This window comes from Hemicordylus capensis, chromosome 1 (genome assembly GCF_027244095.1).
Source record: "Hemicordylus capensis ecotype Gifberg chromosome 1, rHemCap1.1.pri, whole genome shotgun sequence".
In the NCBI taxonomy this organism is placed as follows: domain Eukaryota; kingdom Metazoa; phylum Chordata; class Lepidosauria; order Squamata; family Cordylidae; genus Hemicordylus; species Hemicordylus capensis.
Genome location: NC_069657.1, coordinates 213,390,764 through 213,403,624, shown reverse-complemented (window position 1 = coordinate 213,403,624; position 12,861 = coordinate 213,390,764). Strand labels below are relative to the sequence as shown.

The 12,861-nt window shown below is 43.1% G+C and overlaps 1 long non-coding RNA gene across 2 annotated transcripts in view; it reads left to right on the top strand.

Moving 5' to 3' along the window:
- Nucleotides 1-12,284, top strand: part of LOC128340981 (uncharacterized) — an 87,339-nt gene extending 75,055 nt beyond the window's left edge. For both annotated transcript variants that reach the window (XR_008314123.1, XR_008314125.1), the window contains 2 exons: nt 1,611-1,757; nt 11,705-12,284. This is a non-coding gene — a long non-coding RNA (uncharacterized LOC128340981). The remainder of the gene's footprint in view (nt 1-1,610; nt 1,758-11,704) is intronic.
- The last annotated feature ends 577 nt before the right edge of the window (nt 12,285-12,861 follow it).

Below are 12,861 nucleotides of genomic sequence, written 5' to 3'. Positions count from 1 at the left end.
GCTTCAGTGGTAGATCTATGGGTCTGACCACTATAAAGAAGCTAAGCCTCCTATCTGATTTCAGTGTCACTTAGAGAGGTTTAAGTGCTTTGAAGCACACACCTGCATCCACTTGCCTTCTGGGCTGGAAGTTGGCCAGAGAGGACTGATATGCCCACCCACCCCACACACAATAGCTGTCCAGGTCTAGAGATTATTAGGGTTGGGAATGCCATTTTAAAAAATTATGCAGATTTCAGGGTTCCCAAGATGAAGCATCTGAGAATGTTCAAGGGAACATTCTGTTTAAGTGAGTTTCTATTAATGATGATTTTTCCCCCCCGGGAGGCTTCTGTACTTCCCAAGAGAGATTATTCCATCTGCCTGAAGGTTGTAAAGTATCACTGAGAAACATTTGCTACATGGACTTTTTCATTTACAAAAACGGCAGCGCTCCTAAATTTTATTCCCCTGTGTTTTCTCCAGATTTAAAACTGTTGATTGTTTAATACTAGCTGGAACATATCAAATGCTGACAAGCTTCTTTCCACTTCCCCTGCCATCCCTAGACTACCATTTCAGTCCAGATGGACTATGATCACTATATAGCCCCTTGTATGAACCAGGGGAAGGGGAAACAGGAAATATGCATACCACAGTTAGAGTACAACATTCCAGAAGGAGCATACACTCTGGAAGTCCAGCAGGACCAAGAGACAGAAGTTACACATTGCTTTTTATAGACATGATAATTATCTTCTAATCATGTGTCTAGAGAATTGCAAACTTTGCTGCTATCTACTGCTGTAGCATCACACAATCGAATCGTATGGATATTTACCTGGTACTAAGCCACACTGTGTTCAACAAGGCTTACACATTTGTAAATTGCTCAAGATAGCAGTTTTGGTTTGGGGCTACATTGTCTTTGTCTAATTCAGCTGATAACTTTGCTCATTGCTTTCCTTTTTAATTAAAACAGTGCCTGATTCCTTCAGACTTCACTTATTTACATAATATTTAATCATATCACGGACTAGTAACTATATAAAAACATACCTTTGCCCTTTATCCTGCAAGATTATATCCAGCATTGCTCAGTCCTCCTATCTTTATGGCACTTCGCTATTTTGCTTTATTTTCCACAGTGAGAATCTGCATCACACCTCCATAAACTGAGCTGACAATTATCTGTAGTCCACTATTTCCACACACCCTGTATCATGGTCTGATGTGCCGTTTCATATATTGGATTCCCTGTTTTCCATGTAATTGCAATATAACAACAGCAGCAAGAAGAAAGCCAATCTCCTTAATAGACTGTTTACAATTTAGCTGTGTTTTAATTAAGATTGATTATTTCTTTGATTTTTAAGAAGTGAGGGTTAATTCTGCACAAGACACGGCTAAAGCTAAACATGTTTATTTTTAATTAACGTTTTTTCCAGATCATTAATTGGCAAATTATAGTGAAGTGTGGGTTTCTAGGTATACTAGAAAAACGGAATAAACAGCAAGATTATCCATTATTTCAACATTTTAAATGAAATCAAGGTGTGATCAGATTTTATCATTCCAATGAAAGGCATATGGGTTTGAAAGGAATTTTTATTTTTTTTATTTTCCCCCAGGTAAAAAATATGAACAGATTTATGCAACATGTCAAATATCGTCATGCAGGGAGTACTGCTTCAAAATGAATGCAAACCTCCAGAGGTTCAACCAGCTGCAGCCTCCTCTGAGGTCACTGCTGTTCCATTCCCCAGCAAAGTGTACAGGTACTGCCACTTAAAGAAAAATCTTCTATAAAAATGATACATTTTTACCGAGGCTGGAGAGTTTGCAGTAATTTCTGATATAAGTAACATTTTTCATACAACCACGTACTTCAGAAATATCCCATGGGTGCAAAATCTGCACGTTACCTGAATAATTGGGAATGATACCAGGGGAAGTTGGTAATGTTTGAAACATCTGTTGCTCATCTGACTTTATACAGCTAATGTGCACATTATTCTAATGGGGAGGCTAGTCCTACAAATGCTCTTTAGCAGCTATATCCCATGATGGCTTGTGCTACTGTTGTCTTTACAGAGCAGGGCGGGGGGCAGAGCTATTAAGTTCAGAGAAACTCCTCAAAGAAAACATTGCAACAACAAATAACAAAAAGCCCCAATCATGAGGTTTCTGGGCCATCCCCATAATACTTAGGATGCCCTACCCCTCCATTGCCATACATAAGAACATAAGGACAGCCCTGCTGGATCAGGCCCAAGAAGGCCCATCTAGTCCAGCATCCTGTTGCACACAGTGGCCCATCAGATGCCTCTGAGAAACCCACAGGCAAGAGGTATGTGCATGTCCTCTCTCCTGCTGCTGCTCCCCTGCAACCGGTATTGAGAGGCATCGTGCCCCTGAGGCTGGAGGTAGCCCCCAGCCCCCAGACTAGTAGCCATTGATAGACCTGTCCTCCACGAATCTGTCTAAACCCCTTTTAAAACCATCCAAGCTGGTGGCCATCATCACATCCCATGGCAAAGAATTCCATAGATTAATTATGCGCTGTGTGAAGTACTTCCTCTTGTCAGTCCTAAATTTTCCAATCTTCAGTTTCATTGGGTGACCCCTGGTCCTAGTGTTGTGAAAGAGGGAGAAAAATTTCTCTCTGTCCAACCTCTCCACTCTATGCCTAATTTGATACACCTTAATCATGTCTCCCCTTAGTCACCTATTTTCCAAGGTAAAGAGCCCCAGATGCTGTAGCCTTGCCTCATAAGGAAGGGGCTCCAGGCCCCTGATCATTTTGGTTGCCCTCTTCTGAACCTTTTGCAATTCTACAATACCCTTCTTAAGATATGGTGACCAAAGCTGTATGCAGTCCTCCAGATGTGGCCACACACAAGTATCTTTGTGTGGCACTTGATGTGCTCCACTTCCAGATCATTAATTGGCAAATGATATTGCAGTGTGGGGTTCTGTGTAGGCTAGAAAAACTGATTAAATAGTGAGATCTTGGCAATGTGATCAGATTTTATCATTACCATGGAAAGCATATGGGTTTGAAAGGATGACTTATATGCTCCATTCGACCAGGACAGGGAAAATTCTGACAGAATGATTGAAGGGAACCTACTGCAGGTGTTCCTCCCTGCCTCCTGTAACTGCTTTCACACCATACCCTCCTGCTGCTTTTTGAATTCAAGGGTGTCTAAGGAGCAGTTTGTGCATTCAGTGAGAACAACTTGTGAAAGGACACGGCCAAACGTTTATGCACATGCCTGGAATGTACAAGCACATCCTGCTAAATCATGGCCGATATCTTCTCTTTGTATTGGTAGTAGTGAGGAGTTGAAGGGAGGCACAAATAAAACAAATTCCATCTCCCAGTCAAAAGCCATCAGAATATATAAAAACATATGTGTTTTCAGAAGTTAATACCTAAGGAGAAAGATACTGAGATGGAGAGATGTGTGGAAGCCACATTTGCAAATTTGGAAGTCCTTGCCTGCATCTTAAATTATTTACTCATTACCTTGCCTTGTTTCCATCATGGACTGCATGATGGAGCATGCAGTATACATGAGGTTCAATCCCATAACATTGCAATCCAGGCATTAACTAGATCGCGCTTCAGCAAAATGGTTGTGTCATGTGCCCTCAGATCTTGCCATAAGACCTAGCTATTCTGCACATACTAGATGCATTCCTCCAGGGGCTGATATATTAACCCTGGTTCTTGTTTGAGAGCCTAATTGCTGTACCACACTGGCCCTATTGCATTTAGACGCTAAATTAAGATAGGAGCACCAGAGGATTATACAAATGAAGATATGTTCATTGTAAGAGGCAAAATAAAGCATACACATTTATCTCTTTTACATCCCAGTCCTTATCATCTAAGCTTGGAGATTTGTCCCACAGAGTTCAATGGAATTTGCACCAAAGCACATGAGCATAAGACAGCAGCCTTCTTTCCTTGAAATCTCAGGAAAAGGCATCCTACATTTTGATATATTAAGAGGTTAAAAATGTTAGTATTCAAACGGACAACTGAATTTGGCATCACATTGCACTGAAATAGCTGGAACTGAAGTGCACATTTCTTTAGGCAAATCAGTTCATGGCTTGTCTCCTTTATTGCCAAAGTCATGCATTTCTCATGGCACACTGCAAGCCACCTGGCACACATTTTAGGAATGAACTGGGTAGTAGCTGAGGATGTTGTATATCAGTTAAGAGCATGAGCTGTGAGCCAGGATGTCCCTGGTTCAAACTCATTTCACTTTAGCCATGAACTCATTAGGCAAACCACAATTCTTTCCATTTTAATTTGTGTAGCTCCGTGGTAGAGGGTTGTATGGAACTGGATCGAGTTATTGTTCCAATTCAAAGTACAGCCCTACTGCCCATGCTGCACTTCATAGTTCTTCCCTCTCCTCCTCATTCTTGAGGAGGAGAGGGAAGAAGAAAGATAGGAGCACTGAAGTACCAGAACTTCAGCAGCGAATGCGATGTGCTTGAAGCAGCAGGACTCATATAAAAGCAGCAGTGTTGAGAGAAAGCACAAGCGCACCAGTGAAGAGAAACAACTAGCATGAGTAATTTTGGGGAAGTGAGCAAATCCAGCAAGTCCTTGTTACCTAGGGAGGGGAAGGCTCATGGTTTGGTGGCAGAGCACATACTTTTCAAGATGTCTCAGGTGGTAGAGTCTCAGTAGGTAGAGCATCTACCACGCAATGGTAGAGCATCAGCTTTGCATGTAAAATGCCCCAGGTTTTGTTCCTGGCATCTCCAGGTAGGGTTGGGAAAGCCTCTTGCCTGAAACCCTAGAGAGCCGCTACCATCAGTGTAAACAATACTGAGCTGGATGGACCAATGGTCTGATTCAGTACAAGGCAGCGTTCCACTTTCCCATCCACACTAGAGGGATAATAATACTGATCTGTATTGCAAAGTTGTTGTAAAGCTTACAGAGATAATGAGGTCATTCACACAATCAAAACAGTGTTCTATCCAGGTTTGTGAGCTGTGTGTGCTCCAATTTTCGGTTGTGTGGAAGCAAGGTGGGCGGCGGGGGGGGGGCCTGGGTAGAAATGATTGGGTGGAAGCAAGGTAGGAAGAAAAGCTACCCAGGTTTTCCTCCTACCTTGCTTCCACACAATCACTTCTACCCAGGTTTTCCTCCTACCTTGCTTCCACACAACCTGAAGATGGGAGCACACACAGCACCCACACCTGGGTAGAAAACAGTTGTGTGAATGACCTCAAAGTAAGTGGATCACTTTGTGCACATTAAATCACTCTACAAATGTTAACTACTGTTTATATATATCAATATCCGACTGTATTTCCATCATGGAATGCTAGAGAGTATACTTGGTGTTCCAAGGTAGTCTTCTATCCAGGCAGTCACCAGACCTAAACCTGCTTGGCTTCAGCCCTCAGACCACGTGCTGAGATAATGAGGATTCCTTACTTGATAATATAGGGTGAAATAGGGCCGAATGAGTTCCAGTCACCTTGTTCAGACACCATTCTAACATTTTCATTCAATTTTGATCCTGTTCCCTCCACCGAAATGAGCTCAAAAGCCACAAAGGAACATGAAATTTGTCCAGGAACTGAGAGCAATACTTTTGCCTAATCATATCAACAGCTGTCTTCTAACATTCCACCATGGAATGATGACTCCATTTAGACGAGGTGGGAGGGAGCGTTACACATTTACAAATGGCAAATTCAATGTGACCATCAGGCAATCCATTAGATAGCCATAATGCTCACAGCTGGATACTTGCTGAGAAATGGCATTTGATACCATCATTGTTAGCCTTCATATAATGCAATATTTATCATGGTAAGAGAGGAGGGGAGTATTTTTAGCTGCATCTTGAGTAACATATCTCCATGGTAACCACTTACTTGCCTTCCCTGTTGCTGTTACACGGAGTGTTGTCACATTAATAATAAATGGGAAGCATCTAACACATTTGGTTGCCGATTGGCTCATAGCCATGGGTGTCTCTTGTTTATAGTTTGCAAAGGGTTTGGAAAGCTTGGGACATGTCATCAGACTTCCGTAATACTTTTTCTCAAAGAAAATTGCTCTGAAATTCTCCTAGTGTTAAGGTGAACTGACTCAGAATGGTGGGGGGGGCATTATTGTGTGTTTATTTCATTATTTTTAGGATACCATGGACATCAATGATACATTGGAGAAGTTTGAAATGCAGGGGCTATTCACACAACCTACTGGGCAGGCAGACATGTGGAAGGCTCCCCAAGACTTGCCTTCCCCCCAGACAATCGTAGTTTTGGTGGGAGTACACTCCACGCTTCCACACAATCAGCCCTGTTCTGGGCAGGGTGGATTGATCGGAGGCCAGGACTCATTGTACTAGCCTCCTTGAATCCCACAATGCAAAGCATGACATGCATGATGCATTGGGGGATTCCCCCAAGAGATGGGAGCTCTAGATGCCCGTCTCTGCAGCTGGACTGGAAGCAGCTCAAGCTTGCACATGAGCAAGTAGCTGAGGGTAAGGGAGCACTTGCTCGCTTAACCTTGGCTAACAGCCAGGGTAAATAGCAGGCATAGGTGGTGCTGCCCTGCCAGGATCAGGCCCGATCCTGGCAGTTCTCACGCACAGCCTGACCTGGGCTGGGTGTCCCTAGCCCGGGTTAGGCTGCATGTAAGTACAGCCTTGCAGTGGCATGGAGTAACATTTTCTAGTCTACATTTATGGTGATAACCAAGAGAGGACATGCCTTTTTCATCTCTTATCTTACAATGAAGCTCCTGAGCACATCTAGGGGAAGGGAGAATGGGATTTTATTGCCAACGTTTCAAACTAGAGCTGAAATGAACTCACAACATTCAAATGGAAAGCCCCACAGTCAAATTGTACAACTTACAAATAAGAACTAAAGATTGCAAAATCAAAGTTCTGGATGTGCACCTCCCAATTAGCTTTTGCTAGAGAACTCAATTTTGGACACATTTCAGTGCCAGAATCCAGTTTAACAGTTGTTTAGGCATGAATAGTTGTACCAGAATGTGAATGGACGGGTGCTTCTGAATCCACATTCAAATATGCATGCTATTGAAAGCAATGCGGTGTGGTTATATGGAAATTCGACAATCAGATATACATTTATTCCAAAAGCAGTTCCTGATCCAGAAAATGGTATGCCCTGTAAAGCCTGCATACATGCCCAGATCTCCTTAGCTGGACTGAGGGAAGTCAACAATTCCTTTAAATGATAAATTGATATCAATTTTCTGCATTACAACTTGATTCCCAAATGCCGCTCTCAAAATTCTCATTTAAAAGTCCCAGGTTCTAGGGGAAATAACTGGAGAGAAATTAATGACAGTGAAGTAAAAGCAACCCTGATTACTCAATGAAAGAGAGATTAAAAATGGCACAGGCATTCCCCCTCCTCAGTCAATCAGATTTGCAGTGTTGGCGGGAAGGAAAGGGAAGGGAAAGCAAGCCCAAATGCCTGGAGAGCTGCTTCAGATGACCCTGGAAGTCATCAGTAGCTCCTAAGCTACCATATGCCCACTCCTGCTGTAGAACAACAACTTTGCAAGCAAGGCAAATACAGAATGAAAGAACTTTTGGCTAGGTATAGGTGTTGAGAGTCTGAACAAAAATAGGCTGGTGTATCATGGGGCAGAGTGAGCTAGGGGTGTGCACAGAACAGTCTGGTCTGGTTTGGTTCAAATCTGAACTAGACGTGAACCAGGCCAGGCCAGTTTGGTCTGGCATCCCCTCACAGCCACACCCCCCAGTTTGGTCTGGTCTGGGTTAGGTTCACAAACAAAAATCTTTTTAAAAAAAATTTTTTTAAGACTTACCCCCTCCAGGGGGTTCTCCAAGACGGTGGCGGGGGTGGGGTGTGTGTGTCTGGGGAGGTTCCCCCTCCCCTACCAGCCTCCCTGCCTTAAAAAATGGCCCTGCTAGACTGTTCTTCGGCCCATTCAGACCTTTCCCCCTGTGCGGTGGCCATTTTGGAGGCCGCCGTGCCTCACAACAGGCCTCTGCATGGCCTGGTTTTTTAAATTTTCAATTTGCGATCCCCCTGGTGGTGTTCAGTCCGGGGCTGAGCCGCACCTGGAGTAGTTCGACTCGATCCCGAGCCTTTGAACTGAACTGGTTTCAAACTTGTTTGTACATCCCTAGAGTGAGCAATTAATTGATATACAGCATAGCGACACGGAGAAATTTCTCCAAAGCGAAATTATCTCCAAATTTCAGGGTTTCCCCCAAGGAGATTGTTTTTAATGAACTGCCTTGGGATTGTTTTTAATGAAAGGCGGTATATAAATGTAACAATAACAAATGTTACAATAAAAGTGGAAACTGGCCATGGGACAGTTCTTATCATAAAAAATAGGGAATCATAAACCAGCTCAGGACACAAAGCTTGGGACATATGAATCATATGGCATGTGGCTAATCTTACTATCTAAAAAACATATTTTTAATTTCATTATCCTTAAATAACTTACTTCATATGAAGCTTGTGTTTCTAGTATTTTATTCCCCCTGGACTGTCAAATAAATAGTACTACAGCACAAGAGCTGAACAAATGTTCTGAAACAAACATTTTAATCTGAAAGTGGAGACCAAATGCTTCCACAAGGCCTCACCTTAGCCCTATTCACACTATGTCCTCAATGCATGTATGATCTGTGTACAGTGTATACATGTACAGATCTATATGCATGTACAGCTATCCGGGCTATGTTCAATGCACATACTTTAGTGCACTTCCTACCTGTACCCTGCAGTTGAGGGGGTTGCGATACCCAGGTTTAGAAGCAAGTAAATGTTTGTAGAGTAAATCACACAAAAACATGTACATGTGTACAAACATCTCTGTGCTGCCTGAGCATACCCTATGTTTGTTTTTAGACTGTGCATCTAGGGAAGCATCTAGGCTGCTCATGTGGAGTGCCAGGATCGCTCCTGATCTTGATGCTCCCAATCCACCTAACCCTACTTTTTGCCCTGGCCTTTAGCCAGGATAAAGGATGAGGGTAGGGATGTGTGAACCAGTTTGAACTTGAACCAGTTTGAATTCAAACCAGGGTGGTTCGATGGTTCGAATTAGAACCAACCCAGCCATCAGGTTCGAGCTACAGGTTCGAATTCGAACCAAACTGGGGGTGGTTCGATTCAAACTGGTTCAAACTGGTTCAAACTGGTTTGAACCTCCAAAAGTGTGTAGGATGGTAGCTGGTACCTATGGGCACCTACCACCCAAACTCCAAAGCAATCGGACATTCGTATGATTTTTTATGAATTTTTGAATTTTATTTTTATTTTTTCTCATAGGGTATAATGGAACTCAAACCAGCCCATTATTCCCTATTGTGTAGCACCCATGGGTGCCAAAAAACACCCAAACCCTGAAGCATTTGGACACCCCTATGATTTTTAAAATGAATATTTGAAATATTTTAAATTATTTTTTCTCATAGGGTATAATGGGACCTGAACCAGCCCATATCCTCTATTGTGGAGCATCTAGTGGCACGAAAGTGGGGTGGGTGGTAGGCAACCAGGGGTGCCTACCACCCACAAAACCCCAAGGCAATCAGACACTCCTCTGATTATTGGTGAATTTTAAGAGTATTTTTGAATTCCTCATAGGGAATAATGAGGATTGCAGCAAATGTATAGCTTCACATCGGGGGGGAAGGGGTGTCCTAGAGTGGAGTGTGGTGGGTGGTAGTTCCCATGGTGGGCAAGGAAGCTATCAGAATTATTTGAAAGGAATTGGGCAAAAGGCTGATTTTTAAGTTATTTTTGAAGTTTATGCGACTTTAAGGTTTTTCTCCATAAAGAAGCATGGAGGTGTCAGCAAATGTATAGCTTCACGTCGGGATGAAAGGGGTGGCCTGGATCAGAGTGTGGTGGGTGGTAGTGCCCAAGGGGGGCCAGGAAGCTATCAGAATTATTTGAAAGGAATTGGGCAAAGGGCTGATTTTAAAGTGATTTTTGAAGTTTATGCGTCTTTAAGGTTAGCAATGAGAGTGGATTCATGGTTTGTCATTGAAAATCTTATATGCTACCAAAGAATCTACACTCAGAACACACTTCAGAAACAAGAAAACCCATGAGGGTGGTTGGCACCCTCGCTCTGGGCCACCCCAGCACCCCCCAAGTGCAGTTATGGGGCTGCTGAAACCTCCATTCTTCCCTATGGAGAAAAACCTTAAAGCCACTTGTGGGGTGCTAGGGTGGCCAGAGTGAGCGGTGGTGTAGTGCACAGAGGGTGATAACCACCCCCATGGGTTGCTAACCCATGGGGTACTGGGTTTTCTTGTTTCTGAAGTGTGTTCTGAGTGTAGATTCTTTGGTATCATATAGGATTTTCAATGACAAACCATGAATCCACTCTCATTGCTAACCTTAAAGACACATAAACTTCAAAAAAATTCCCATGGGTGCTACACAATAGGGAATAATGGGCTGGTTTGAGTCCCATTATACCCTATGAGTCCCATTATACCCTATGAGATATATATAGATATAGATATAGATATAGATATAGATATAGATATAAAAATTCATAAAAAATTGTACGAGTGTCCGATTGCTTTGGTGCTTGGGTGGCAGGTACCCATGGGTGCCAGCTACCACCCCACCCACTTTTGGAGGTTCAAAGCAGTCCAAACCAGTTCAAAATGGTTCCAAACGGTTCAAAATGGTTCAAATTCGAACCGAACCAGAGGGTGGTTCACACAAAACCAAAACCGAACCACCCCCTCCTGGTTCAAACCTGGTTAGAATTTGAACCAAACCGGGCAAATCAGTTTTATGCACATCCCTAGGTGAGGGTGCACCCTTAACCCTGGTTACGCTGAGCTGGGCGGCAAGAGCACCTGGCTGAGGGAGGATCCCAAAACGCACCATGCTCCTTAATGCACCATGCTCCTGGCGCAGTGCATAGTGGGATACTGGACGACTTCCTCTTCTGGCTCCCTGCTCTGCCATTCACCCGGGCACCAATTGTATGTCGGGCAAGCAGCAGAGGCTGGTCAGGGATGGAAATCATGTGTGAGGAGGCAGGCAGGAGCCTGCCAACCTGCCAGCCATCTGCCCCACCAGCAAAAACGGTCATGTGCATGATCTTAAGGTCTGAATTGGGCCCCTGTTCTACCTCTTCTTTGCTACCTTTTTGTGGCTTTCTTGCTTTTCTGGTCTGTTCCCTGCAACCTGCTTAGTGCCATACTTTCTCCCATTGCATAATGCCAGAGTGTAGGAAGAAAACATTGCCATCACTCTGATGTGGCTTTGTGACATTGCCACATAGGCATATCCTATTGGCTATGTGGCATTCTCATGAAGTGAAATCAGAGTGAGAGCAGGGTTTCCTGCCCTTACTCTGATATTCTTCAGTGCACAAAGGAGAGAAAAAAAGAGTGTCAAGTAGTAATACCAAAGAACTGCTGAAAGGGTCCCCATGTTTGCAGCCCACATATAGGGCTGTGAAGAGGGAGATTACTGTTTCGGCCCAACACATATTCAAGTAACGGGATGACAAACATCCTTCCATTCTCAGTCTTAGGTGATCTTCTATAGAGAAAAGCTACAACTATCTCAAATGCCTTATTCCTTAAACCAAAGTATTTGTTTTATCTTCCCCCCTCAGATGTGATAAGATAACACATCCCAGTTTTTTCTGCTCCTTTGACATATGAAACAGGCTCCTTGTCTATACCAATGACAGCTTTACAGATGATACAGCCTTATGCTTTGCAGAAAATCCAACAGATGAGTTGAGTTTTGGAAATGGAATTGGAAAGGAGAACTAGCATTCATTGTACCTATCTTAAGATTACATCTATATTATAAGAAGAAGAAGAAGAAATAAATTCCTGAAGCAGACCCAGGTACAATCTCCATTCTTTGGGAGTTTGTCTTGAATCATCTCAGGACAGCTTCATGCATTACAAAATTACCAGGAGCATTTCCAGATGGCGCTTTAAACTCGGAATGGAGGGTGTGCATTCACACATTGGCCAGATTTGTGTCAAAGTCCATGTGAGATATTGGGGAGCATGTCACACACAATTTGGGTTTTTCATTTTGTGTTGGAGCCTAGCCTGATTTATGACTGGGGTTAAAAAAACATTGTGGTGTTTTGTTTTGTTTTGTTTTACAAATTCAAACTTGGTAAAGCCTGGCAGTAAACCTGCAGTAACTCCTGTCTTCTGGGAAATGTCATGTATGCCTGTGACCCATTCTGTAATGTATGAGAAATAAACTCACTCTTTTTAATTGCCGTTGTGACTCTCCATCATGAATATACCCCATTTTATTTTATTTTTTTAAAAAGCCATACACATTTGCGTTCTGATTAGGACACATACATCAGTGTTGTACTATTATGTATCTAATGTTCTCATTTTCTTACAACATGGACCCAAGCTGTAACTGTAAAATTGTTCTTGTTAAATTTTATTTTTGTCTGCTCCAGTGCTGCAAAATTTGTGTTCCAACCTACTATCCACTAGCAGTATGTGGAAATTTTGGAGGCACTCTACAAGTTTCCTCTCTTTGCTAGGACTCTGAAAACAAAGAGGTTGTAAAGCCACTGGTCATAAATGGCCGGTGGGATATGTTAGTGAGTTCATGCCCGATCTATTCTCTCTCCCCATTTCTAAAGCACTAGGGAAATGTGGGGATTGGTTGCAGGGGCCGGGTGGGTGTAGTTTCACAGCTATCATTCTTTGCAGGCACCTGCCAGGTCCCCTCATTCGGCATTGCTAACTGAACCCCTGCTAACTGAACGACCCCTGCTAAAAACAAAGAGGCATGTTTCAAAGTGGCAATTCTCTTAGATTTATCAGGGGGAGAGCA